This window comes from Stegodyphus dumicola, chromosome X1, assembly GCF_044657685.1.
Source record: "Stegodyphus dumicola isolate Sdum_Otavi_A_Nest chromosome X1, ASM4465768v1".
Taxonomy (NCBI): domain Eukaryota; kingdom Metazoa; phylum Arthropoda; class Arachnida; order Araneae; family Eresidae; genus Stegodyphus; species Stegodyphus dumicola.
The window spans coordinates 216,500,490-216,527,104 of NC_140780.1; the positions used below are offsets into that span (position 1 = coordinate 216,500,490).

Here is a 26,615-nt window from a genome sequence, read left to right on the forward strand (position 1 = left end):
TTCCTTTTTTTAATATCCCCAAAGTGTGATTGGATTATTCAAGGAGGCTAAACTACTCGTAAGTGGATGTCTTTGGAGCTTTTATAGAAACATCGGTGTTTGATTAGCTCTTAAAGAATGCAATGAAAAGATTAAATTTTTCTTTCTATATTTTCTAAGAACGTGGTTGAAATGGTAGTTTCGTATGAGAACAGTAATTGACTATTTTACTGAATGCGGAGAAAGGGGAATTGATTTTTGTTTTTAGCAAACGGATCCCTCTTTGCTAATAATTCGGCGCTCTTGACTTTTCAGAATGGAAAAAATCACCGTTCTTGAACATTTCTGCAACAAATAAGTTCTGAAGCCTTTTAATTTTTGACTGGCATTATAGAAGAATTAATAATTGAAACTGTGGGTCTTATTAAATAGATTTCTAATTGCTATAATATTTTTGTCATAAAAGGGAAATGTTAGCTTCATAATTCATATTTCAAATTAATATATTCATTTATATTTCTTTTAGGCTTGTTTTTAGAAGTTGCTTAACAGTAAGAAGTTCTGTATCCATATCAAAGTTAAGCGGAAAACCAAAGATTTTCCTAACCAGATCCTATCAAGAAAATCAAAACTTCTCTTGGTACAGAAAACAACGTGTGCATTTTTAAGAATTAACAAAATTTTAAATTGGACATGCTCGAGCTAATTCTCCAGTACCTTTTTAATTGTTTAGTCATTTAAAATTGTTTTGAAGCATTTCATTATTATCATTGATATGAGTTTAACGAAATCAAATGCTTTAAAACCCCATCATTAATGGTTCGAAGTTATTCTGCTACGGAAAGCCACCTTATCTTTCTGATCTTTCAGCATGTTTCAAAAGAATCAACAGAAATATTATTTCATCAGCTGGCACAATGCACATTTCTGTTCCGAAGACTAAAAGAGATGGCAACTCACTAATCAACTATGAACACTGCAAGTAGTCAATAAATAGGCTCTTTCTATTCAAAGAATGCTTTTTAACTCATTTGCTGATTTGTTTGTCTATTTTTAATGTAGAGTCATTATAATTTTTGAAGTAGAAACATGAAAAATGAGCAATGCCCTCACCGGGACTCCAACCTGGAACTCTCGAAAACACGTCGAGTGTGCTACCGTTATACCGCGAAGGCATGCAGAAAGGACAGAGATTATATTTTATATACTCCCCCTTTTAAAGGGCGACTGGGGATTAGGTGCTAATCGCTAAATCCTGGTGGTGCAGCATCACCATCCACCACCTTTTAGTTCGGGCGCTACTGTAGAGTAATGGGATTATTTTTGGAGCAGGGAGACCTAAAAAATGTGCAATGCCCTCGCCAGGACTCGAACCTGGAACTCTCGAATACACGCCGAGTGTGGCTCGGTTACACCATGAAGGCATACAAAAAGTACGCAGAAAATACCTTATATTATAAAGCTATTAAATCAATAATTTTCATTGAATATTATTGGAGGTTATAAATGCAATCTTTTTAATACGTGGATAATTTGGCGATATTGTTAAGAATATACGTAGTTAGATGAATATTTGTTAAACTGAATTTAATAAAACAGAAGTCAAGAATTTGTTAATCTGAATTTTACATTGAACTAACACCTTTACCTTTCTACTTTTTCTCTAAATTACACTCATGTTCATAAATTAAGGATAATGCAAAATCAGGCAAAGGAAAAGTTAGAAGCAAACTAAATTTGACTTATTTGTAACGCTTATTTATTAAAAAAAAGTCAAGAGCAAAAAAAAATGCTATATGTTTGATATTATTAAAAAAATTAGCGATTTTTTCTCCCTGGAGCAAATTACAAAAAACACCTATTTCCCAAAAACCAATATTACATGGATGGTATGATTGTTAATACATTGTATGTCTCCCAGACGATACAATACAGTCCGTACAACGCCTAGGCATGCTGAGTATCAAATTATCGATCTGATCTTGGGGGATATTACACCACTCAAAAAGCAATGTTCTCCAAAGTTCCGGTAGACATATAGGAGGAGGTTGACGGGCTGCAACGAGTCAGCCAAGCATGTCCCACACATGCTCTACTGGATACAAGTCCGGTAAGAATGCTGGCCAGTCCATATGGGTGATATCCTCCGATTGAAGGCATTCGCTTACGATGTTTGCACGGTGAGGACGGGCGTTGTCATCCATAAACACAAATAGTGTGCCCATGGCGCCACGAAACAAACGTACATGTTGTTCCAGAATGACGTCCTGATAGATTTGGCTTGTCATGGTTCCAATCTGTACATGCAGGTCAGTTCTGGAACCCAGAATAATTCCACCCCAGACGAGCACTCCTGCACCACCGTAACGGTGTCGTTCAATGATGTTTTCCTGGTGGTAACGGGTACCTGGAGCTCTCCATATGAAAGTCCGGCGAGAATCAGACTGCAAGCTAAACCTGGACTCGTCGGAAAACATCACACAAGCCCACTGTTGCGGTGTCCACAATGCATGCTCTCTACTCCAGGCTAACCGCAGGCGACAGTGAGTTGCAGTAAGTGGAACGCATCTGACAGGTCTACGAACATATAGATCAATCTGCCCTAAGCGTCTGTACACGGTCTGCCTTGAAATTGTCCTACCAGTGGCTGAAGAGAGCTGACGAGACAGGTCTGAGGCTGTGCTCCCCCTGTTTTTTGGGGAGTAACTGCCAAATACCGGTCCTCATTCGGCGTTGTAACTCTGGGGCGACCTGTGCTGTAACGTCTACTCACATTAACATCATCTTGGAATCGTTGCCAAAGCCTGGAGATGACACTCTGGGGCAATTCGAAGTTCGTCTGATACTTCCAGTTGGGTACGCCCACATTCCAGACGGCCGATAATTCTACCACGTAAAAAATCATCCAAATGCGTCCTTTGTGTCATAACTATTCGGTTATTGCACTGAAATGCTTATAAAGCGCCTGCGAACAATTTTACTTCTTTGCCTGTATTCCTTATATATCACTCTCTTACACTCTCGTCATTGTGACGTACCATCGGTGTCATCTGGCTACTTCCTGGAATTTGCATATGATTCTTGAAGATGTGTGTAGTGATTTTGCAGGTGATATATTTATTTTAGAGTTCGATTTCCGCGTGACTCCGAATTATCCTTAATTTATGGACATGAGTGTAATATAAAGTATATAAACTTGGAGATTTCCTTGAGAAAAGTGAGAATAAACGTTTTGAAGTAAGTTTCAGTTTGGTTTATGCTCAAAATACGGTAAGTTCTTCTATGTGATTTATGTCAATATGTTGCATATTTTCTACTTTCATCGTTAACTCTTTACATCATTTCTTTCTGGGATTCTTAATAAAATAACTGAAACATAGCAATAATTGATGTTTTGGTAGATTGATGTTTGGAAATAAGAAAAGCATTAATGAGCTGTATAATAATTTAGAGTAGTTTAGAAGCTAAAAATTTATGATTTTCTGCATTAAGTTCTTTTGAAATCTGCTTACATTATCAAGTTTTTATGCTGTGATGTACAAGAGAAACTGAAATGTAAATTAACTGAAGAAGTGCAAATTAACTGTATCGAGATTTTATATAAAAATGCAAAACGATTTATATTCTTTAAAAGTAATGTTTTAATAAATCGTTAGCTGCTAATTCTACAGTTTAATATAATTACATTCAAAACCTGATATGTGATATTTTTGTTTTTCAAAATGTTACATATGAAAGCAAAAGCATTCACAAATTTTTACTGGATAGTATTCGCAACAAGGTTAGATGAAAATACATTTTTCTATTTTGTCGTTAATTATGAGAAGTTGCAATATAGTATATTTTCCATTTCACTACTGAATTTTTATTGCTTATAATAGAAGGGAAGCAGGTGTTTTTAAATATCTGCAGAAAATTAAGCCCATTAATATTGAGAATTAGACACTTTAACATTGGCAAAACTTAAGAAAAGTTCAAGACATAGAGCAAAATAGTGCTTATGCGATTAAATGAAAATTGCTTATGTTTTTGTACTGTTTCATTTGTATTTGTCATCAAAGGATAACCTAATATTTAAACGAATTAAAGGTAATAAGTTAAAGCAGTAAAATTTTTAAACTCCTGCAGTTTATTCCATGTTGTGTTTTAAGGGTTTTCCACGTAACAAAATATTGAAACCGTGAATTTTTAAAGTTATATGTAAATGGATTTCAGAATGAAATTCATGTCTGCTTTTCCCCGCATATGATGTTCTGCGATCAGTATAGAATTAGCAGGGGCATCTGCACTGAGCAGCGCCTGTCTAGAATCAGCTGGAAGGTAACCTGTAGTGTCTGCATTCCAGTGCAAATACTTTATAAACAGTTAAGCAACATTCAAAGGAAGAGGTGCAAGAGACTCGCGAGCAAGAAAGAGGTTTAATAAATGACAAAAGTCAGCATTTGTTTAATGATGACTTAGTGAAAAGACTCATTAAATTCCTACAGATAACGTCATTTGTGTCGCAAAATAATACTTGATTCAAGGATCAATGTCAAACAAAGGTGAAAAGTTTCTAAATAAAGCATTCAAAGTACTTAACGTCAAATGCTTTTAGGGTGAATGAGATTTGTCATCCTATTTATTTTATACGGTTTCCTCATCCGTGTATATGCCATTATTTTCGCTCTGTTCACCAAGATATGCAAATAAATGATGAAATAAAAAGCAGAAACTTCGGTCGAAAGAATTTATTTCCTCTTTGATGTATTCCGCTTGATTTTACTTGATTTTTTAATTTTATTTTATAAAGTTAAATCATAAAAGGTAATTTCACTTTTATTTTGAATGGTTTTTCAATTTTTATCTGTAGATGTCGTTCTTTGGATCAGTTTGGGATCTTTGCTTTCATGAAAATTGATTCAATAATTCTAAATATAAAAAGTGCCGAAATAAATATGTTTCTTAAGTCTATTATTTATAACTTTTCGCTTATTATGTATTGCATTTTTCCCTATGGGTGTTAAAAGCTTTCATTCCAGTCTCATTCTGTGTTGTAACTTGATGTCCACACAAGTTTTTATTATAAGTTTATTTTATAATTACAACTTTGATGTTTATTATTACTTTTCTTCTAATCAGGATTTATATCTTTATTTTCGAATTTCAATTAATTACTGAATGCTTAACTTCCTTTTATACTGTTTGGATGTATTTTACTTTCTTCACATCAAGAAGAAACATGATTTTAGTTTCTATAATGGATTGTTCTCTCAAATTTGTAGTCTTTTGTCTTATTATGCTTTTCTTGCTGAAACATTATATTGTTTGTACCTTCTAATCTGGCATGAATGTAAGCAATATAGCCTCAAACTTAATACAATTTTTCTTGCATTCTTTAATATAGTATTTTCTGTTAACACCATAATAAACACATTTCATGTTCTGTAGTAAGTGGAACTATGCAGTATCTCACAATATCACATATAAATTCACAGAGTATAATGTATCGGTTTTGCTCTTGGCGAATGTACAATATGCGCTCATTTGTTATTATAAATCTTCACTTACTGTATACTTTTCTGCTTATTAAAAATGAAACTGCATTTTTTTTTCAATTTAAGATATGATGCTTGCCTTTGAAATGTCAACCCAATTTTCTTATGTTTATATTCCGTTTTTCTTTATTTTTCAATGCCAACTTCAGTGCAAATGGGATAATTTTTATTTCTGTTGTTTTAATAGTATCTGAACCTTCAGACTACTTGCTATTAAATGCTTAAAATTCGAAAGATTCTTTCCTTAAAATTCCTTGCTTTTTGTATTACAAAACAAATATTGGTTGCTTTAAGCCTTACCTAATTATTCTAATTCGCTTTAAACTTACCAGTTATTAGTTAGTATTTCATTAAAATTCGTTATTAAATTTTCATCCATTATATTTTCTATACTGATTATCGTTTTTATAGTTTCGGTGTTACATTTAATACTTTTTCAGTTTTTGCCTATTCATAAATTTAAAGGCTAATTTTTTCCCTAATTCGATCCTCATAATTCTTAAAGTGTGATTTTATTGTCACTAATCTGTCTCATTTATCTGGTGAAATTAAGAATCAATGAGACGGTTCTTTCTGGAACAAAATAAAAGAGGTGTAGAGACAATAGGTATTTTGGAAGGAGGCAAGGTGAAAATTGAGCAATCGCCTTCGCCGGTAATCGAACCACGGACCTCTGGAAATACCGGCCCAGCGTGCAGAACCACTACACCACGAAGGCACGCTAGGAAGCCAGGAGAAATACTTTATATACTCCCCCTTTTTAAAGGGCGACTGGGATTTTTATGGGACCCAAACGCCAAATCCTGGGTGAGGAGAATCATCATCCAACACCCTTTTAGTTCGAGGCCACTATAGGGACATTAGGTATTCTTTGGAAGCAGGAGAGATGAAAAATAAGCAAACGCCTTCCCCGAGAATCAAACCACGGAGCTCTGGAATACCGGCCCAGCGTGCAGACCGCTACACCACGAAGGCACGCTAGGAAGGCGGGAGAAATACCTTAAAGAATGCTAATTTAACTGATTTTGAAATAATGTAATCATAATGGGGACATGGATGAGCTAATCATTTTGTTAACTAAATTAAATTCCCATTAAAATGACAACAATTTTATTTTGACAATGTTTATATTTTTAATATTTTGCCTCCAGTTGTTTAATTACGAAAAACTTGAGGCTGTTAATTTTCAGGATAGAATCGCTTTGCTAGAAAAACCTAAGAATAATTCTTATATTTTCGTTGCATTGTGTACATCGGGAAGATTTAGTCCGAAATCGAACGAATGTTAAAGCCTTCGGTTTTCACATATTTTATCCTTTAAAGAGTAAATTATCTTTCGAAGGTAATTAAAAATGTATTGAATTTAATTGGGATAAAATACTAAAACAGTTAAGCAGTTTACTAACTATTTTAGTTATTCAAATTAACGCTTTAACTACAAGCTCAGAAAACTAATTCGCGAACAGCGTGTAGTAATATTTTCAAGTCTTATTTATTCTCGCTTGGGTAAAATTAAAAGTTTTGAACTTCTTTTTTGAGAAATTGAATTTTAAAACGAATGTAATGCTTATAAAACTTTTAAAATCAAAAATGAATATCAGATATTTTTAATGTAGCTGAAGTATTTAATTACTAAACCAATGCGACATCAATTACTAAACATGGCTTCGAAGAGTCCTTTTCTTCGTCTTTTACTTATAGCTCCATCATTCTCTTGATCTGTTATTTATGGTCGTGATACTTCTATATAAGTACTGTTTCAAATATTTTAATTCGGTTTGCAGTATTTTATCCATTAAATATTCACTCCAGTTTTCTACAACAGGGTTTGCCTTTCTGTGTAAAGGATTAAATAATATGAGAAGGCTATTTTCCTGTAATTAGGGGTTTACTGAGTTTGAACAGATTGTATTGAGGCAGCTGGTGGTTTAGTTTCGTGTTGCTCGGGTTGCGTGAATAATTGCGACATTGAGCTCAAACATATTTATTATAAATCAACGAAAAGCATTTACACTACTGTAATATCAAGAATAAAAATTAGCAATAGAATAAGGAACGGCATAGAAGCAGTATCAGATTAAAGGTAAATATAACGAATTATCTTTATTGCATTCAGTTTCAGAGAATTCTATTTTAAATGCCCTGTACATTTTGCAGACTGAATTACTCACGCACGTTTGGTTTTTCTGACGTATTTTACGTCTTCTGCTTCGTTATAGTTGAAGACGATATCAGAGGAGCTGCAGAGTCAATGATCGGTCAGCCCCTTGAAATCGAGAAGCTTTGTTGACAGAATATAGATGGCTAACATCCTCTAACACTAGTCGTGAAATTATAATTTTTTTCAATGTCAGTTAGAAGCACTACTGAACAAGTTACTGCTTCTGTAATGTCAAAGCATGTCGTCTTACACCACCTCTTAGCATCTCGACTGTAAGCGGACCCCACACTTGAATTTTTCATCTTTGTGAGATCCTTCGTAAGTTCTTAATAAGTTTCTCTTTTGTCCACCCCATTCGAAATTTGACAGTTTGTTGAAATTTGATTTTGTTAAATAAATCCTTTTTTCTCAAGATTGTACCCACATAAGTTAGTTAATTTCACTTCAGCCATTAAATGGACACTTAAACTATAATGCGTCTGAAAATAAGTATAGATATCTGGAGTACTGTACAGGAACAGAGCACGTTTTTCCTTTCTTGCAGTATATCTATCCCCTATACTTTCTTTGTCTGCACGTTTGAATACCTTTCTCATTTTCATGCAAGCTTTTGTATTTAAACTACATAAAATTGTTTTTATTTTTCTGCGAACTTGGCTGAAATTTAATGTTTTGTGATTGTAATTTAATTTACAGATATCTCAATCTAATTTAAAAGCAATAAAGTATATGAACAGTGGGTACTCCCCCCTTTAGTTTAAAATTAAATTGCTTTAATATTTACTGGTTATATGGATAAGAAGAATATTATATGGGTAGAATGAACCTTTTTCTGGCACTGATTTTGACTTAAACTTTAAAGTTCCAAAAGATCGCGAATCTGTTTTTTCTATTTAAAATATTTTATGCAGTTATATGGTATTTCTCCCGCCTTCTTCTCATGCCTTTGTGCTGTGGTGGTCTGCACGCTCAGTGCGTAATTGAGGGCGGGGATTCAGGCGGGGAAGAGGAAACTAAGTCAAAAGAGACTCTTCAATGACACGGGGCACCACTCCGGTCGATCAATAATCTAAGCCCAAAAATTCAGCACTCAGACCTTAAAAGATACGTCTAAAAATTCCAAGCGTCCACTTAGTGGAGCCGCTTGGATGGCTGTGGTTCATCCACATTGAGGTTTCAAATGTGCATTGACAACCTCAAGCATAACCGTCCGCTCGCTAGCAGCGAACCGAGCCCGCCGACGGCGGCACGACCCACAATATAGCCTATACTACTCTCCACTATATAACTCTACCACGGCAAAAGGAACGGACACGATAGTACCAGTACGGTCCCTGCCAAGTCCGAACCTGCCTTAGTATGAACTAGGGCTCTAGTCCTATGAAGTCTTATTATTTACTCTGCAGGCCGAAGCTGTCTAGACACAAGTCTAGCCAGTGATCTAGAAGAACCCCTAGTATCTTCCCATAAATGGTCGGTTCCAGAAATCACGCCCAGTCAGACTACTGAGATGGTTGTCCAGCATCGTTAGAATATGCCAGCCGAAGCCGACGTAGTTTACAGCGGGCGCCACGAGGAGGCCGATGCTAGACTGAGGGAGGCTAGGCTTGCTTCCATCGCTCGACGTCTGCACCCTCAGATCAAACACCGGGTTTCCTACCGCCAGCGGTCGGTTCCGGATATTTGTCTTTGGATACAGACGTCCCCGCCAATATTCTACTACAGGAAGGTGTTTGAAATTGTCTTTTTTTCCAAGACTGGTGTGAAAGTTGCATGGCATTGTAGCTAAAATTATCTGCCACTCTGTTCACCTCAGGTTTCTTCAGATACAAATGAAGCATTGAGGCTTAGATCATTTTCCATTTCATCAGAAGGTTATTGATGTTCGCTGCAGGCACAGATTCTTTACATTTTCTTCTTTCTTCTCACAAGGAGAAACGTCTGCCTGGGATTCCTCATGTTTTTGATCAACCCACATCTTGCGACCTTTTAGTGATAGTATAATATTAAGAAATGTGTTTAATTCATTGCTCATTGCCTTTTTGTTTAATCAAAACACGCCTTTTCTGTATGAATAGAAATTAACCAATATATGCGCGTTTAACGTATTGATAATGCAATACGATATTCGGGCGCAATGTCTAAATTCGCTGTGTGATCATTTCTGTGTCCATGCTCCCTTTCTTTACATCGGACTTTCGTGGGGCGAGATGTTTATTATGCGAAGTAAGACTGTAATTCAAATGCAAACCTCATCAGACTTGCTGTAGGAAGTCTGATGAGTCTTTCCTTCTGTAGGAAGACAGAAGAAAAACTTTAAGCGATGCTTTGTAAAAAGATCGCAGTAATTGTCGAATACTAACTGAGGACTGTAAGCCTTTGACACAAAGAATGATGCTATCAGACAGACAAACAAACTAGCTGTTGAGAGTGGATGTTAACGGCACCAAAGGTAGAGAAAATTGCGCGTAATGGGTGCAAAATGTTAAAATATTTTAAATTCTAAAATCGTCAATTAATAATAAAATTACGTTGTATCCTCAATAACCCATAGATATATATATAAATGTGAGATGAAATGTGAGATCTAGAAAGAAACATATAACGAAGAACTTACCCAGAATGACGACAACCAAGAAATCATAAATGAATTATTTATTCTTATATTTCAGCATCACTATTTTAGATTAAGTATTAATGAAAATTTAAATCATGGTATTAGACAGACAAAAAAACGCTGGTTCTTACACATTTCACACCAGATCTATACTACATGTGTGTTCACAAATATTCCGAAAATACTGCTTAACTCACCGGCACAAATAACTCATTCTCCATCTGTCCAAAATAAACGTTCTGAGAAAACTCAACCATCATAATTTTTAGTAGTCGATCAGCATAAAGGTTAATGAAAGTTAGTTTTTGAACCAAAAAATAAATAAATAAATAAATAAATAAAAATAAAAAAGCATGTGCACACTGAACTTAAATGAGGAATCACGAGGTAGATGAACAAGAACGTACCAGTGAATACATGTATATCTTACTAGACAGTAGAAAACATAACAGCAGCAATCTTATACGAATCTGGAGTTTCAATTCAATAAGCTTCACTTGCAAGTTGATTCGATTCAGTCTCAACAAAACATTTGCATGGTAAACAAGCAGCAGTTCACGAAGAAGCGCATCAACTTCGGCAGCTGGGAAGGAACAGGCAGAAGGCCGTCCTTTACCCCCCCCCCCCGAACTCCAGCCGCAGAAAGAGAGGGAGAAACCGGTTGAGGAATCCCTTCAAGCGTTGTCTTCGTACGGTCGGATTAACAAAGACGATGCGTAAATAAAGGGGAGACCAACGACTTCTTATAACAGTATATTATCTCGTTGAGGGAGACTTGCCTGCACACTAGCAGCTTTTTAAACAATGTTAAGAGAAGATCACCCATGAAAATTCATTTTGGAAAAATGTTAAAATTTTTCGATTAAATAACCTCAGAGAGATATAGGAACAAAAATTCTCCATATTCTATGGAATCGTAATCTTTAAATGAGTTACTTACTGCCAGGAACCCGTTTTTATGTAAGTAAAGCGTAATGTATGTAGAATAATTGTTTTCAGTAAACCATTATTTTGTAAACCAAACGCGCTAAGAATTCCCTAGAAATTCTGAGTTCAAACTGGGCATTAAAATATCGGATGAAAACACCGAATATTCACATTTTTGATATAGAAAAAAGACTGTAGTCTAAACAAATGTCAAATTTTGTTTTTCCATTAAAGAAGTTTGAAATTTTTGCCCAACTGATGAAAAATAGAGTAAAACGCATACAATAGAATTTTTATTCATCGCAGTGTATTTACTAGATAGGCTTCATCCCATTCCATTGCTCAAAAGTTTTAATATCAACAAAACACTAACTGAAATCAATCTTCAAACCTTTGCGAAAACTATCGAGCTAAAAATAAAAATAACTGAAGTTCCAAAATTATTTTATTATCCAAACAAGATTCCATGTGCTTGACCATCTCTAGTATTTTGTACTGGTTTGTTAAATAATTATTTGTGTGTTCTGGCAGCGATAACTTACAGAGACAGTACAACGACACATCCTAACCAAATGCTTTTGGCAAGTTATTGGTTTTGTTAATATATTAAAACACATATTTCAGTCAAGTGAGGGCAACTAGTGATATGATGTAGCAATGTGATGTGATATTGGTAATTTTGCATGTATTTACACTTGAATGTAATACGTCCGAATTGCTGCTACAGTCAGTAAAGCGTGGGATGTCAAGTTAAGTAACATAAATGCTCATAGGTTATTTTAAAGATTTCATATTATTGTTATTGCATCGATAATAAACCAAGAGTAGGCTATTAGACTGTGCAGGACAATTTGTTCAAGAAGTGGAAGAAATATCAACGTTCATAGCATGTGAGCTCAGTAATTACCTTGTCGTATCACTTGCAAAAGTTTCCAGATAACTGGCCATTATGGATATGATAAAAATCTGTATAAGTAAGTTCTACACGAAATCAACGAAAAAAGCAGATACAAAGCCTGGAAACATGCATTTCTGCCCAAAAACATGAGGTTAACTCTCACTTTTAGATAAGATCTGTGACTTAATAAAAGGTAATACAGTGTATTATAAATTCTTGACGCACAAAGGGCACTGTAGGAAGGCCACCAGAAATTTTACTCAAAACTACCATCGTTCTTTAATCATCTGAGTCCAATATTAAAGCAAAATGAAGTGTTATGAATATGTGTTTCTGTTGGACATGTGCAATAAATTAACTTCTGGGAATACTTGATCCTCACTCACTCTGAGCATTAATCAGAAGCGCCACCGTTCATCAAAATCCTATGAGTTCATCAAGCTCTGCAAATGAGGAATTTTGTCCTGTTTCAGGCTGGGCAGCTGTATTTTTACCGAGAACATATACTACTTTTCTGATTGAAATTTATTTCTACGTCTGTTACTGCTGCTCTTTTATTTTAAAAGGAATCGACCAATAATTATGAAACAAGCCAATAGATAAGTAATCTGAAAACTCTAAAAGTACAAGAAATGACACGTTTTGGGGGCAAATATAGCGAAACTGAAAATCACTTCTGTGAGAAATTTTAATAAAATTAATTTTCTCAATGGAAAAAGTTCATGAGATATGTTTAACGAAAAAATATTTTCATACAGGAGATAGATTTTCTACTATTCGGAACTGGTATGCCAGAATAAATAATTTTATTGGTTTTTAAATTAAATGAACAAATATTTTTCGGTTTACGGTGATGTATGTTTCTAATTATTCTTTTCCTAATCGTAAGAAACCTAAATTCAGATATTGTTTTAACATTTTTGCGCAGTACCTTAATAAGCTCGAAAACAGGAATTTAATTCTCGTTGAAATATAGTTTATCTATTCATATCTGACGCTGTAACTTCGATGGAACCAATTTTCAAATTTGGAAATCCTAAGCCTTAGTTTGAACGCAGCTAATAAGGTAAAGCTCCCCAGATTATCAGAACTTAGTCACTTTGGTTTATTCTCCAGCGCAGAGGCATATTGCTAATTTAAAGGATTTAGCAACCCTTTAGCACTGATGAAGTATATGTATATATACACAATTAATGAATAGGTCCACTGTGTCTGATTAGGTTCAATAAAGTTTGACTTCTGAGATCATTTTACTCGTAACATTTCCGTAATCCGATTTAAAGCTCTGTTTCACACTGCTAATTAGGAAATCAGTTTAAGTAAACTGCGTAAAAAATTAATTTGAATCACGTCTCAGGATTTACACTAAATCAAAACTGAAGAATTTTTGTCATTATTGATGCATAAATTGATTTGTTTTCGATTTAAAAGCAGTTATTATTTAAAGATTAAGTTGTATATGTATCTTTATAGAAATCATTAGAAGAATTTTTCTTATTTCCTTAATACTGCTAAAATATTACAGTGACAAAGTTCAATGTTTTCTGTTTTAAAACATATAGATTTTTCTAGTAAAATAAGTTGCACATTTCTATGAATTTTCTAAGCCTGTGATAAATCGCAGTCAATTCGTTTTCGTTATCCGAATCTTACTCATGTCAGGAAGTGATACTTTCTTCATATTTTGAACGTGATTTTCATAAAATATTTTATCATGCACGAAGCAAAACGAGATTCTAGTTCTTTTTGGTGTATTATTTAGTTAAGAGAAAATGCAAAAATGAAAGTTCCACTTCCTTATAATTTATTATATATACTTATTTATGTTAGGAAACAAAATATATAGCTATTAGAATTTCTTCAAATTTGTCAAAAATATTTATTAAGGACATCGAGGTATTCTTAGGGTAAAAATAAAATTGTCTGTGTATTTTACAAATAAACTTTTAAAGCAAAATAAACACTGTGCTTAAATCTCTCAGTTAGTGTATGAAACGTATAAAAAAGGCGCTTTTAAATGTGAGGTATTTAGTCAAATCTTCTGAACAGTTCAAATGCTTAAACTAAACAAGCTTTGATCTAAAGGATCTGCACTATTTTGTGCATGAGTTGAATTGCGAAACATCCCTAGGGTTTTATCATTGTGAACTTAATACCATTTCCTACGAATAAAACAGCACAACACTTTGAGTTCAAATTTTGGTTTAAGCTTCATTTTAATAATTCATAGTAAAGTCAACTAAAATAATTTGTAAGATAATGAAAATAATTTTTTGTAGTTGTATTATATAAGTAACGCAAATTCGTTACTATACAAACAGCAAAATTCTGAAATTCATAACGGTAGATGATGTGTAGAGTTTTCTGTTGTAACTGGAAACTAGAGGTAAAGTACTGCAGACATAATTAGATTAGTAGCAAGTTATCGCTACGTCTTAAACAACTCACAAAATACAGAAGGCTAAAATAACTTTTCATTTAGTATTAAAAATGTGACAGAATTGTCAAAACTTATGCTACTGATAAATCTTCCACTATTTGTGCATATTTAAATTAACTTTGTGGATATTTAAGCTAAATTTAAATTTCAGCATAACCGACAATTAAATTCAACGTAGGTAATTTAATCTAAAAATATACGTAAAATAGACCAGTTTAAGTTGACTCGGATATTTTTCCGGCGCATATTTTAAAACATCAGCTAGCGATGTGCTAAAGCCAGAGTATAATATTTAAGCAGATCTGGTACGAATACAGCAGCAAGACGCTGTTGCCAGAAGGTCTTATCTAAAGATTAAAAACCCTCAGATTAAATTGACGAAAACTTTATTTAATTTCTGGTGAAAAATACGGAAAGGAGAATATATTGTAAAGGCTTAAATCGTAATAACTGGTTAATTAACATAAGTTACAACTGAATAAAAATAATGCAATAAAGGGGAATTGCTTTCACAAATGAAAATGTTAATAATACCTTTCAAAGCATTCATCTAGATCTAAGATATTGAAAACACGTTTTCTGAGGTGTTAACTGACTAAAAGAGTCTCAATACTAAATCATTAGACACATTGCCTGCAATCGCCAATGAACACACGCTACTCCAAATCATTTGAATTATGTACTGGACTCTCTCATTAGCCAGGTTGATAAGATTATTTAACTTTTATCGTCCGATCTAAACAGGATCCCCCGAATTCCTCGAATCAACATGATTTTACTGATTTTTTTTCACATGTAATGTGAAAGAAATTAAGAATAGTTATATCTAATGCATTGAATGTTAGCACAATAAATAATTATGAACTTTTCAGAGTAGTTCTAACTTAACACTTTAAGCTTATATATGTATACGGATTCACTCTGTTTGCATTATACTTTTTTATGCCAGTTTTCAGGCATTTAAAGATTTCAGAATTGATATTTTAGCTCGACCAGCTTCAAACGCGTCTAGAAATATAGTAGAACTGAAGAAACTTAAAGAATTAACCAACATATATTGCAAAATCAGTATTTACAATTAAAATCATTTTTATAGGAATTGTAAGAAATTTGTATCTATGAAATTTGGAAAAAATACAAATATTATTCCTATTTTTGTTTTAAGTTTGGCATATTCTGCAGCCAATAAATGCACTTACACATTTCGCGGACAACGTAATAAGTCATTGTCAAAAGATATAACTTTTTGAATCACATTTTATCTCAATATGGAATGAGTTCTGCTAGGCGTCCATTATATGTTTCTTAGGACATCTGAGTTCAAGCGAGATAAGTCACATCTTTCAATTCTGAAGGTTTGTTGCTAGCAAATTCATTTTTTTCTACCCTTCTGTTGGCCTTTACAAACATATCCTCATTCGAGTAGAGATCTGAAGACTAAGGAGACCATTGCAATATAAAAACGTTTAATTTGTGTTTGGCAAAATTTAAATAAACAGCGTTAGCTATTGTAGCATGGAAAATTCTGTTGGATGCGTGCATCTTCGTTGGCAAAAAATCATCACCTTCACTACAGGATATAAAAGGCAATAATATGTAATCTTCGGCGGTCAGATATTTTTGCTGACACATCAAAGGTGCCATTCTAGCATTCTAAACTATCATTCCAGCAGATATGCCTGCTTCGGCATTGAGAGTTGTGACGATGAAATTAGGATCTTTGATTTTCAGTTATCGTTTATATTTTCACTATAATCTGATTGAATTGAGTTACTAAAAATACGATTTTTCTCTAATGATCCATTCTCCATTCTAGATATCAATGGCTCGCGTAGAGAGTAACTGCTTCTTTAGTCGATACGAAATAATTTTCGCCGTGTTGAGAGATCATCTACATTCAATCCTAATTATCTGCAGTTGTATATACTCTTTCCCGTATATTAGACTTAAGAAGTCTGATCATTCTACGTTCATTGTCACTTGAGTATGCAACATTCGCTTGTTATCGCTGGTCTTTTCCGGAAGATCAGATGCAATTATTTTCACAACTAACATCTTCGAAGGATTCATTGGGCGGCATTTCACCTAACGCTCCAACTAATATTTTAATAATTCCACTTTCAAAATTCTTACAAATTCCATCTTTTACCCATTATTGAAAGAGTGATGCACTTCTGCAATTCTTTAATTATTTTCGTCTTATTCTTCTTACATAGATTCAAGTAAAATACATCAGTATATCCAAGAAATAATTCATTGCTATAAAATCACCTTTCAGTTACAATAATTTGTCGACGTGATATATTTTAAACATCTTTTTATATTAAGACACAATAACACGCCGAATAAATACTAATTCAGAAGTCAAACAACAAAAATCAGCGTTATATTTACAAAATTTTCACAGGACTAGTTTCGATGGTTTTACCGAACCACCATCTTCAGCTGCAAAACCGCAAATGAACTAGGTAGGAAATAATGATTAGATAAGATAAGAAAGCCTGGACAAGAATAAGCAAGTGGCGCCATCTGTTGGTGAAACCAGAACTAAAACATAATTTCTTTAAAGGCCGAAGGCAAATTTGGATTGGAATTAGGATCGTTAACTAGAACAGAAAGATTTTTATGAATGTGAAATGCCTCTAGAAAATCCAGTTCTCCAATGGAAGATGTTTTTTGAATAATTTTGGCAGCAGAAAAACTGAAAGTGTGGTTTTCGGACCAACAATGTTGAGCAACAGAAGACTTCTGTGTTTCCTTTTTTCTAACATATGCCTCATGTTCCTTGACGCGAAATTTTAAGGCTCTCTTAGTTTGGCCAATGTAAATTAAACCACACTGGTAAGGAATCCTATAAATACCCCAGGAATTCATATCCGGAATGGGATCCTTGAGTATGGAACTCGGAATTTTATTTATGGGAGAATAAACAACCTGAAAGTTAAATTTCTGCAAAATATGTGCAACTTTATAGCTAATTGATGGAAAGAAGGGAATGACAACAGAATTTTTATAATCTCCTAAAACAAGAGTGTGCCTTTTAGTGTGTTGAGATGAGAATTTTTTAACTGCTTGATTAATAATGTTGGGTGGAAAGCCCCTGTCAATAGCTATTGCTTTTAAATAATTTAGTTCTTCATCAAGGGCTAGTTTGGAGGAGCAAACTTGAAGAGCACGGAAAACATAGGAATAAAATGAAGCTAACTTTTGTTTAGTCGGATGACATGATTTAAAGTATGGTGGAAGGCAAACCGATGAAGGTTTACGGTAAACCGTAGTACTGAAGTTGGATGTGTTACGTGTGACCAGAATGTCGAGAAAATTTTGTAAATATAACGCTGATTTTTGTTGTTTGACTTCTGAATTAGTATCTTTTTATATATGAGAAATACTAAAACATCTTATTTTTATATATAATGCAGCCATAAATAAGCAGGCCAACCAGTGGGGGAGCAGTAAATCCGTTGACTGGTTCGATTCCAGAAGAATGGGCTGGCTGCATGGATGGTTTTGTGGTTTTCTTCGTCTGTAAAGTGGATATGAGTCTATTAGCTTTAGAAAGTCCTTTACGAAGGTATCACTCCCCTTAGACATGTATCTTCTAGCTTGCTTTATCATAATCAAACAAAAAAAACATAAATAAATACCTATTTCAGGTGAAAGGGGTTTTTTTTTACCATCATACAGGAAGAAAAGACTTAATGAAGACCAGTTTTACTGACGTCCAACAAAAGCATTCTTTTATAATTCAAAGCAAAATAAAACAAAGAAAATATAGATATTAAAATATCCAACAGTTGAAGATTACTGTATTTGTTGCTGTAGTTATGCCAATTACGACAGTAGACCACTACTTATTACTGTCTGAAGTTCTATAAAACTACTCATTACTCACATAAACCCTTAAACCTGAATAAAGTATTTTTGCTATGCCTGGCTTCGCAAATGGCATTATCTGGCATAAACGTGACTTGCAAGCCCATTGAAACTCAACAGAAAATCGCGTGTAGTTATACACTGAGGCAAATTACAGCAAAATTACTACCACTAATGGATCAAAAATATGAAATATTTAATTTTTTAAAAACTTTTAAAATTAAAAGTAAAAGTTTTTTTCTCTTTTTGTTTCCTTTTTATTATTCTTATATTCAGGAATGGAGAGCTTTAAGAATAGGATTCGGGTTCGAGAATATTTAAGGTTGAGCTGATGTGCAAATTTTAAATCAATTTAGACTTGTTTGCATATTTTTTAATGAACAAGAGCAAACTTAATCGATGTAAACCAAACAGAATAAACGTGAAGCGAAGTCTTGTCCTTCAATGAAGCGTTTTTATTATGTTATAATTTTTATTTTATTTCACCTTATTTATTGATTTCTTCTTTCCTGGCAGCAAAATTTTATTCTACAGAAACCTGCACTTGCTGAGACCTTAAAACAGAGAATACTTATTATTTTATCGCTGCATCATGACAGTCTGATAATTTATTGCTGAAAGTTCGATCTTAATTTATACTCAGTTTCGGAATTTGTTTCTCGTATAAAGTAGCTGAAATATTTACAAGCATATGAAATTTGAATTTTGGGTGACGATTTAAGAAACAAAGAGAATACATTCTTCGCTAAAAACTAAAACTAAAATTAAGAAATTATTCAACAGGGACACTTACAGATAATAAGCAGAATTGCAAAATACAAATTTGATAACAAAAGTAGCTTTATTTTAAACACATGATTTTTTAAATTTTCATTTAAACCAGAGTGAATAAATAGCTTATAACAGAAAGTATATGTAATCGGAAATCCTGCAAATTCTACAGGCTATATTATGTAACATAAATTGCATCGCATATATGTATAAGATTGCTATGGGCTTATCTTTTATTCCTTTTAGCCACTTTAAATGAATTAACAAATTATCATTTCGAAGTTAATGCACATCGTTGCAGTTCTAATGTATCTTTTCGGTAATAATTTACTTTATACTATAATGTAACATTCACAAATTTGAAAGTACAGCATGTTTATATGCAGTAAATAGTGCTAAAGGCATGGCAATATTTTCGTTCATGAGGATAAATATTTGGAGAATTTATAAGGTATTTCTCTCGCCATCCTAGCGTGCCTTCGTGGTGTAGTGGTCAGCACACTGGGCCGATATTCCAGAGGTCCGTGGTTCGATTCCCGGCGAAAGCGTTTGCTATTTTTCATCTCTCCGGCTTTTCCAATTAGCCTAATGTCTCTACAGTGGCGCCCGAACTAAAAGGGTTGTGGATGATGACTCTCCACACCCAGGATTTGGCAATTAGTTCGCATAAAAATCCCAGTCGCCCTTTAAAAAGGGGAGTATATATGGTATTTTCCCCGCTTCCTAGCGTGCCTTCATGGTGTAGTGGTCAGCACACTGGGTCGGCATTCCAGAGGTCCGTGGTTAGATTCCCGGTGAAGACGTTTACTATTTTTCATCTCTCCAGCTTTTCCAATTAACCTAATGTCTCTACAAATTTAACAATTTTAATTGGAGTATTTAAATGAAGTGTACTTGTTTTGTTTTCTTACTGTCATTAAATATTTCCTTCAAATATATTTTTCAAAGTTTGGCTTTACCTGTGTAGAAAACGTTTCAACTGAAAGCGTAGCAAAAATATTTAATTAATGAAATAAATGGTAAAACGAAATTAAAAACTATTTTTTTAAATTTTCTTCAGACGTATCAAAATGTTTGAAGACAAATGACTTCTAATATGTCCCTTTAAATACTGTTATCGAATGTCAGTGCAGCTGTGCTAATTTTACGTTCATGGAGATATAAAATTTACTCCTGGATAAAAATATAGGCAATATCCAATTACATGAATTCATATGAATTCTGAGTTATTAAAATATGATTACTAATTATTTGATATAAGGAAAACTTGAACGTCTTATTTATAACTTGATATTTTAATACATTCAGTCGTTCTGAGACAATAATATTCTTTATAATGTACTGAGTCGAAGTAAAAGGAAAACGTTTCGCAATTTCATCGTGTTTATTTCTTTTAATTCCTTCTTTAGATCTTTACGAAATGAACCAAAAATGCTGGTGGTCATGAAAATTTAATTGGAAGAAAATATTTCTTAAGCGGCAGATTTCAGAAACATAAAAGTAGAGAAATATGTTCATTTGAATGTAATGGCAAACATTGTTTCAAAAGAGAAAACTGGAAGCCAATGCATTTTATTTCCGTTGTTATTTGTTTAGAAAACGTTTCACACTTTTTGAATTTCAAGAAACTTTCTTTAAGAAATTCTTCTGGAATAAGGAAAGGCTTCATTGCATAACTGAATAAGTATTAATACCAAATAACAAAGACATCACGTCTTTTAATAAGCATGAATGCTTCTCAAACGATGCGTAAGAGAGAGTTTATAGCTGGCATATTCGCCTCTTTTTTAAAATGTTTGAAATTTAACTTTTCCCTGACCAATAAATATTTCTAGTATTTAGAAAATTCATTTCGCATAGTCTTATGCCCAATTCTCTGGAATGACAAGGTACATTTAATACACCTAAGCAATGGTATGAATTTAAATCGCAAGAATTTCTTTCTCTAATGCTTATAGTTAGAAACTATTTCATAAACAACAAGTACCCCTTTCAATGCGAGCAGCTTAATAACTAATAACAAAAGCGAAACAATCTTTCCTATTACGGGACGAAATGGAACCCTTTAACGTTCTGAAAGTACAAATATGTGTGTTCATTTATGTGTTGAAAGGAAGAACACTTAAGAAATGTACGATAAAGAAATATAGACGTGTATGAAACAACTGAAATATGACAAAAACCTAATAATGCATGCTTTCTTCTGCTGCAGAAGATCTATTTTTCATTGATTAGCAGGTTTCTGTTCTTGACAGTGAGATAAAGATAACTGTAAACGTATACTGCTCAAATACAATAAATTGCATGAACACAAAAGGACAATGTTTTCAACGGGATAAAGATGTTCTCAGAGATATTATATCTCTAATTGAGCAACATGATTAAAGCAAAATGTTTTTCTTTTTGTCATATGTTGTAAAACACATTTTACATAATTTGGTATTTTTATGTAGCAATTATTTTCGGTTAAAACCTCAGTTGAAATCAATTCAGTTAATGAAGAAATTTCAGTTAAATAAATTTTTACAGTTTATCAACTATGTTAAAGAGTAATTAATAAACCTTTACTGAATTAAATTAATTTTGCTTAAAGCTAATACAGAATTTTGAAGGAAATGTTCTCTTCCAGAAACGCATTCTTACTAATTATATACCTTCCTTGTTTATAAAATTATTAAACATTTGTATTGCTTTTATTTACACCTAGGAAATATTTTATTAAATTTACTCTATTTTTTAAAAATTAAATATTTAAAAAAAATTAAATGTTAAACCCGTCAATTCATATAATGGTTTTAATTAATTACTTTCTACTAAACCCATTTAGTTAAAAACTTTTGTTGTTGTCAATGGCCTATTTTAAAAGTGAATACCTTATATTTTTCACAAGCACTATGCAGACTCTTTACAATCTTTCCTGTATCATTCCTAATAAATCCTAATCGTAATCATTTCCCGTAACACACATATCCAATGAAAGAGTGAAACTCAGCAGGAGGATGTTAGAAAATTTAATAAAATGATTAACTGATTACAAAAAATCTTATAAGTTAAATTTAAAAAATAATACCACATTTTATATTCTTTCTTTATCTTTTATATTTCAATAAGCATGTAGAGTTATCATTTAAATTGCTTTACCTGCTATTTTATGTTAATATCCTTTCCTATCGATCTCGTTTCTATTTTCCTGCCAATAAGGTAAATTTCTACGTCGCGCGATATTCAAATGACGTAGAAAATGGAGAGTATTTAAAGGAATTTTTTAGAGAGTAGAATCAGAGCGTGTTCTTCCTGCTTGAAGGCCACGTTGCTAAATTTGGTTCTCTTGCGATTAGCATTCTTCTATCAGGCTTGTTTATGCCGACTTAGGTCAGACCCAGCTTGCACGTTATTGAAACTGTGAAGCTGTTAGTTTATACTTAGACTATACTTAGTTTTATTAGTTTTAATTCATCCATTATCTTTAATTTAAACCATAATTTTCTGTAAGTAGGAGTTAATACTGACAGTTAAACTTTATTTTAATAATTAAAGGGTTCTTTACATCCTTTCCCTGAATCTGTGATACATACAAGTCATAGTCATAATACATAGACTGTCCTTTTTAGAGTTTTGTTATAATTTTAGGTTAGCAAAGAACGCCAAACTCCAGAGGCATCAGAAATAGGCTCTGTGTCCAGTCTATTCATTTTCTAAAGCAACCAGCATTCTGTTCATTCTTCGCGTTGAATTATTATTCATTACGCTTTATGTCATTTTCGTACTTATACATATTTACTTATATTACTTCCAGTGTTACACTTTCTTATTGATTTCTTTATTCCCTCTGTTGTAATTACATGCTTGTCATCATCATATAGTCTAATCATCACATCACATAGTCTTTTTTTAATTCAGAACTCTGTTTTATTTTTATTTATTTATTTTTGTACATTAATTAACTTTACAAACATTGCTACTTCCAATTCTCAGTTCCCTATTTGAAAACATCGTGTAAGTAAAAGGAATACTACAATCTTAGATTATTTCAACATCCTTGATTATTTTTTCAGTGATTTTGAACGAACTTTGTTTAGAATAAAATTGACTTGATATAATTTTTCTAAATTGCTGATTGACAGAAGGTACAACTTACCTAGTTTATAATTAGAGGACAAAATAAAACTCAGGTTTGCAACTTCTGTTTTAGTTAACCCCAAAACATCAGAACTGATTTTCCGAAAATCTTTTAGCTAACGTTATTTATGTAATACTCTGTAATAAATATTTTCTTGTATGCTCATAAAAGATTGGTGAATGAAGTATTAAGACATTAAGAAATGCCCTTAAAGTCGATTAGCATTGGTTCCCTTTCTGATATTAGTGTAGTACTTATAAGGTACTTGTTACATTACTCAAAAAAAAGAGGGGGACAGTTCTATATCTCCCCTTCTAGTGATTGACGAAATTCAACTTGCGTTTTTCATGACTCGAAAGCGCGACTTAGGATATGTACTATACAGCGTTGTTCTAATATAGGTATTTTGACACAAAATCGGAAAATGAAAAGGACAGGAAAATAGGTTGCTATAAATTAGAAGTTCGCCAAGCATATTATTCTTAGTGCAAACTGAAAAAAAATGCGCGAAGATACATTTTTGAATTTCTCCTTAAATTTCGCACCAAATTTTACAAAATTTAATATTTATGCATAATATGAATCGTAGAATCGAAATATGGAAAAATATTGGTATGTTATTTCAGAAAAAGTCGGATTTTGTGTTAAAATACTTATGTTAGAACAGTGCCATATATAAATCTAATATATATCCTAAATCGCGCTTTCGAGACATGAAAAACGCAATTTGAATTTCGTCAATCGGCCCAGTGGAACGGGAGATATAGAACTGTCCCATTTTTTCCGCAGCGTACGTTTACTATAAAGTGAATTATAATAATAATGTAATTTTAATGAATATTAAGGCAAACTACGCTCACATCTGATTGAAACAGGCACGGAAAATCATATTTAAATTCGATATTTAAATTGAGTGAAATGTTCATTAAATGCCGCCGAGTTTAAAGGTATTAAATTACGCGTTTTTGCAAATATAAAACATTAAATTATCAATATGATGTTGAAATAAGCAACGACCTTTTCTTTTCATATTATTTAGCACCACTTAATCAAGGGAGATAAGTAATTAAATCTAAGTAGCTTTAAATATGTGAGTAAATTAAATATTTAGGTATGATTCTCAGAATTATATCGTGTCACCATCTCATATAAAATATTCACTCTACAAATGGTACTTTCATTTTGTATAAAGCATTAGAGCCTGAAGTTACTGTTTTAATTGATTGAAGAAAAAAACAAAGTTTCATTACTTTGTAGAGACATTAGGTTATTTCGAAGTAGGAGAGATGAAAAATGAGATATGCCCTCACCGGGATTCGAACCACGGATCTCTTGAACACGCATCGAGCGAGCAGACTATTACATCACGAAGGCATGCTAAGGAGGTGGGAGAAATACCTTATATACGCCCCCTTTTAAAGGGTGACTGGGGATTAGGGGACCTAATCGCCAAATCTTGGTGGTGGAGAATCATCATCCACCACCTCTTAGTTCGGGCGCCACTGTAGAGGCATTAGGTTATTTCGAAGCAGGAGAGATGAAAAATGGCAATGCCCACGCCGGGACTCGAACCACGGACCTCTCAAATACACGCCGAGCGTGCTGACTACTGCATCACGAACGCATGCTAAGAAGGTGGGAGAAATACCTTATAACTTCATCACAAATTAAATGGGTAATAGTTAAAATGCTGTTAGAACTACTACGAAGTTCATTATTACTATGTCAGTAACTACTACTACTTTCGCCTCTGTCAAGTCGATTCTTATCGTATCTGTTGCTTTAGAAATTAGTTTTAATTAAATTAGCTCTAGTGGAAATACATTATAACTATTATTGTTTATGACTTTTAATCCCCTGCACATGTAGATGTCTGAGCAGATTAGAATTGTGAAACTTTTTTACAAAGTCAAAATACTCATAAACGTAAATGAAAAAATCAAAACGACTGATATCAAAGTAATCACTCATCAATGTGTTCCAAGCACTCAGCATGAGGACAACCATTAATCTCGCTCCCTAAAAGTCCTGCTGTTCATCATTTTCTCCCACCCCTCTCAGATCCTTCCTCAAAAATAGGTAGATATATGTGATATACTCATTTATATTACTTTCTTTCGCAGATCATATCATTAGTCTCAACAAAAAGAGCAAAGAAAGAATGGAAGATTGAAGTATTCTTTCTCTCTTTCAATTTTGCGAGCTTTCAAAAGTGTATTTAAGTTGAGGATATCATTACACGAAACTCACTTTTCCTAATTTTTATTATATATGACTTTCGCAGTTATATCTTTTCATTTTCTCCTTTAAATTTAAAGCTTCACATATTATTTAAATGTCTTAACTTTGAAACCAATTGCTCAGTTTGAAAATTATACATATTCAATAGTTTACAAAATGAAATATAAATATGTAGGCAAACTTTGGCTAAACAAAACTTTGGCCCTGTTTTAGCCAGACATCATATTAGATGGACATGTTTTCATATAAACTGCTGTATATAGATGGATATATAATTATGTATATATGCTTTCTCGGTTTATGGACGTGTTTAACAGTGACTATTAAATGCAAATTGCATCGGCAGTTTTATTATAAATTACTAAATTATCTTGTTTTAATAATTTGCAAAATATAACATTTGCTCAGTGTGGTTTTGGGAATAGAAACTTCCAGGCACAAAACATTCGTTTGGCAGTACTTTCGTTTTCCAGAGAGGAGATTTCATCAAGAATAAAATTTATTCTTGAAACTGCATTCACCTTTTTTTTATTGAAGTTAAGATGATAAAGGCTCGATTTCTGTAAGTTTGCATGGGCAAATCTAAACGGGTATTTAACATATATATATACACTCTTAGAGAAAAAAAAAACGACTCACCAAGATGGAGTTATTCGAATGAGACGAAAATCGGTAGAAGTGATGTACATGTACAGAAAAACAAATGATTACATTTTGAGAAAAATTGAATGATTTATTGAAGTCATAGTGCTTCACAAAGTGAAAAAGTCAGAAACGCGTTTGTCCACCTCTGGCCCTTATGCAGCTATTCGGTTTGGCATCGATTGATAGAGGTAGCGGATGTCCTCCTGAGGGACATCGTGCCAAATTTTGTCCAACTGGCTCTTTGGAACATCTCGAGCTGGTTGGAGGGCCCTGGCCATAATGCTCCAAGTGTGCTTAATAGGAGAGAGATCCGGTGACCTTGCTGGCGCTCGTAATGTTCGGCAAGCACTAAGGCAAGCAGTAGAAACATGTGCAGTGTGGGGGCGGGTATTATCTTGCTCAA

General features: G+C 33.3%; 1 protein-coding gene and 1 non-coding gene across 5 annotated transcripts in view; both read left to right on the forward strand.

Annotated features, from left to right (window-relative positions):
• The window catches only part of LOC118187558 (uncharacterized), a 338,262-nt gene that overhangs the window by 176,828 nt on the left and 134,819 nt on the right, over positions 1-26,615 (forward strand). The gene's annotated exons all lie outside the window — the stretch shown is intronic.
• TRNAI-GAU (transfer RNA isoleucine (anticodon GAU)) lies at positions 19,682-19,754 on the forward strand. Its single transcript has one exon. It is a non-coding gene; the product is annotated as a tRNA-Ile (tRNA).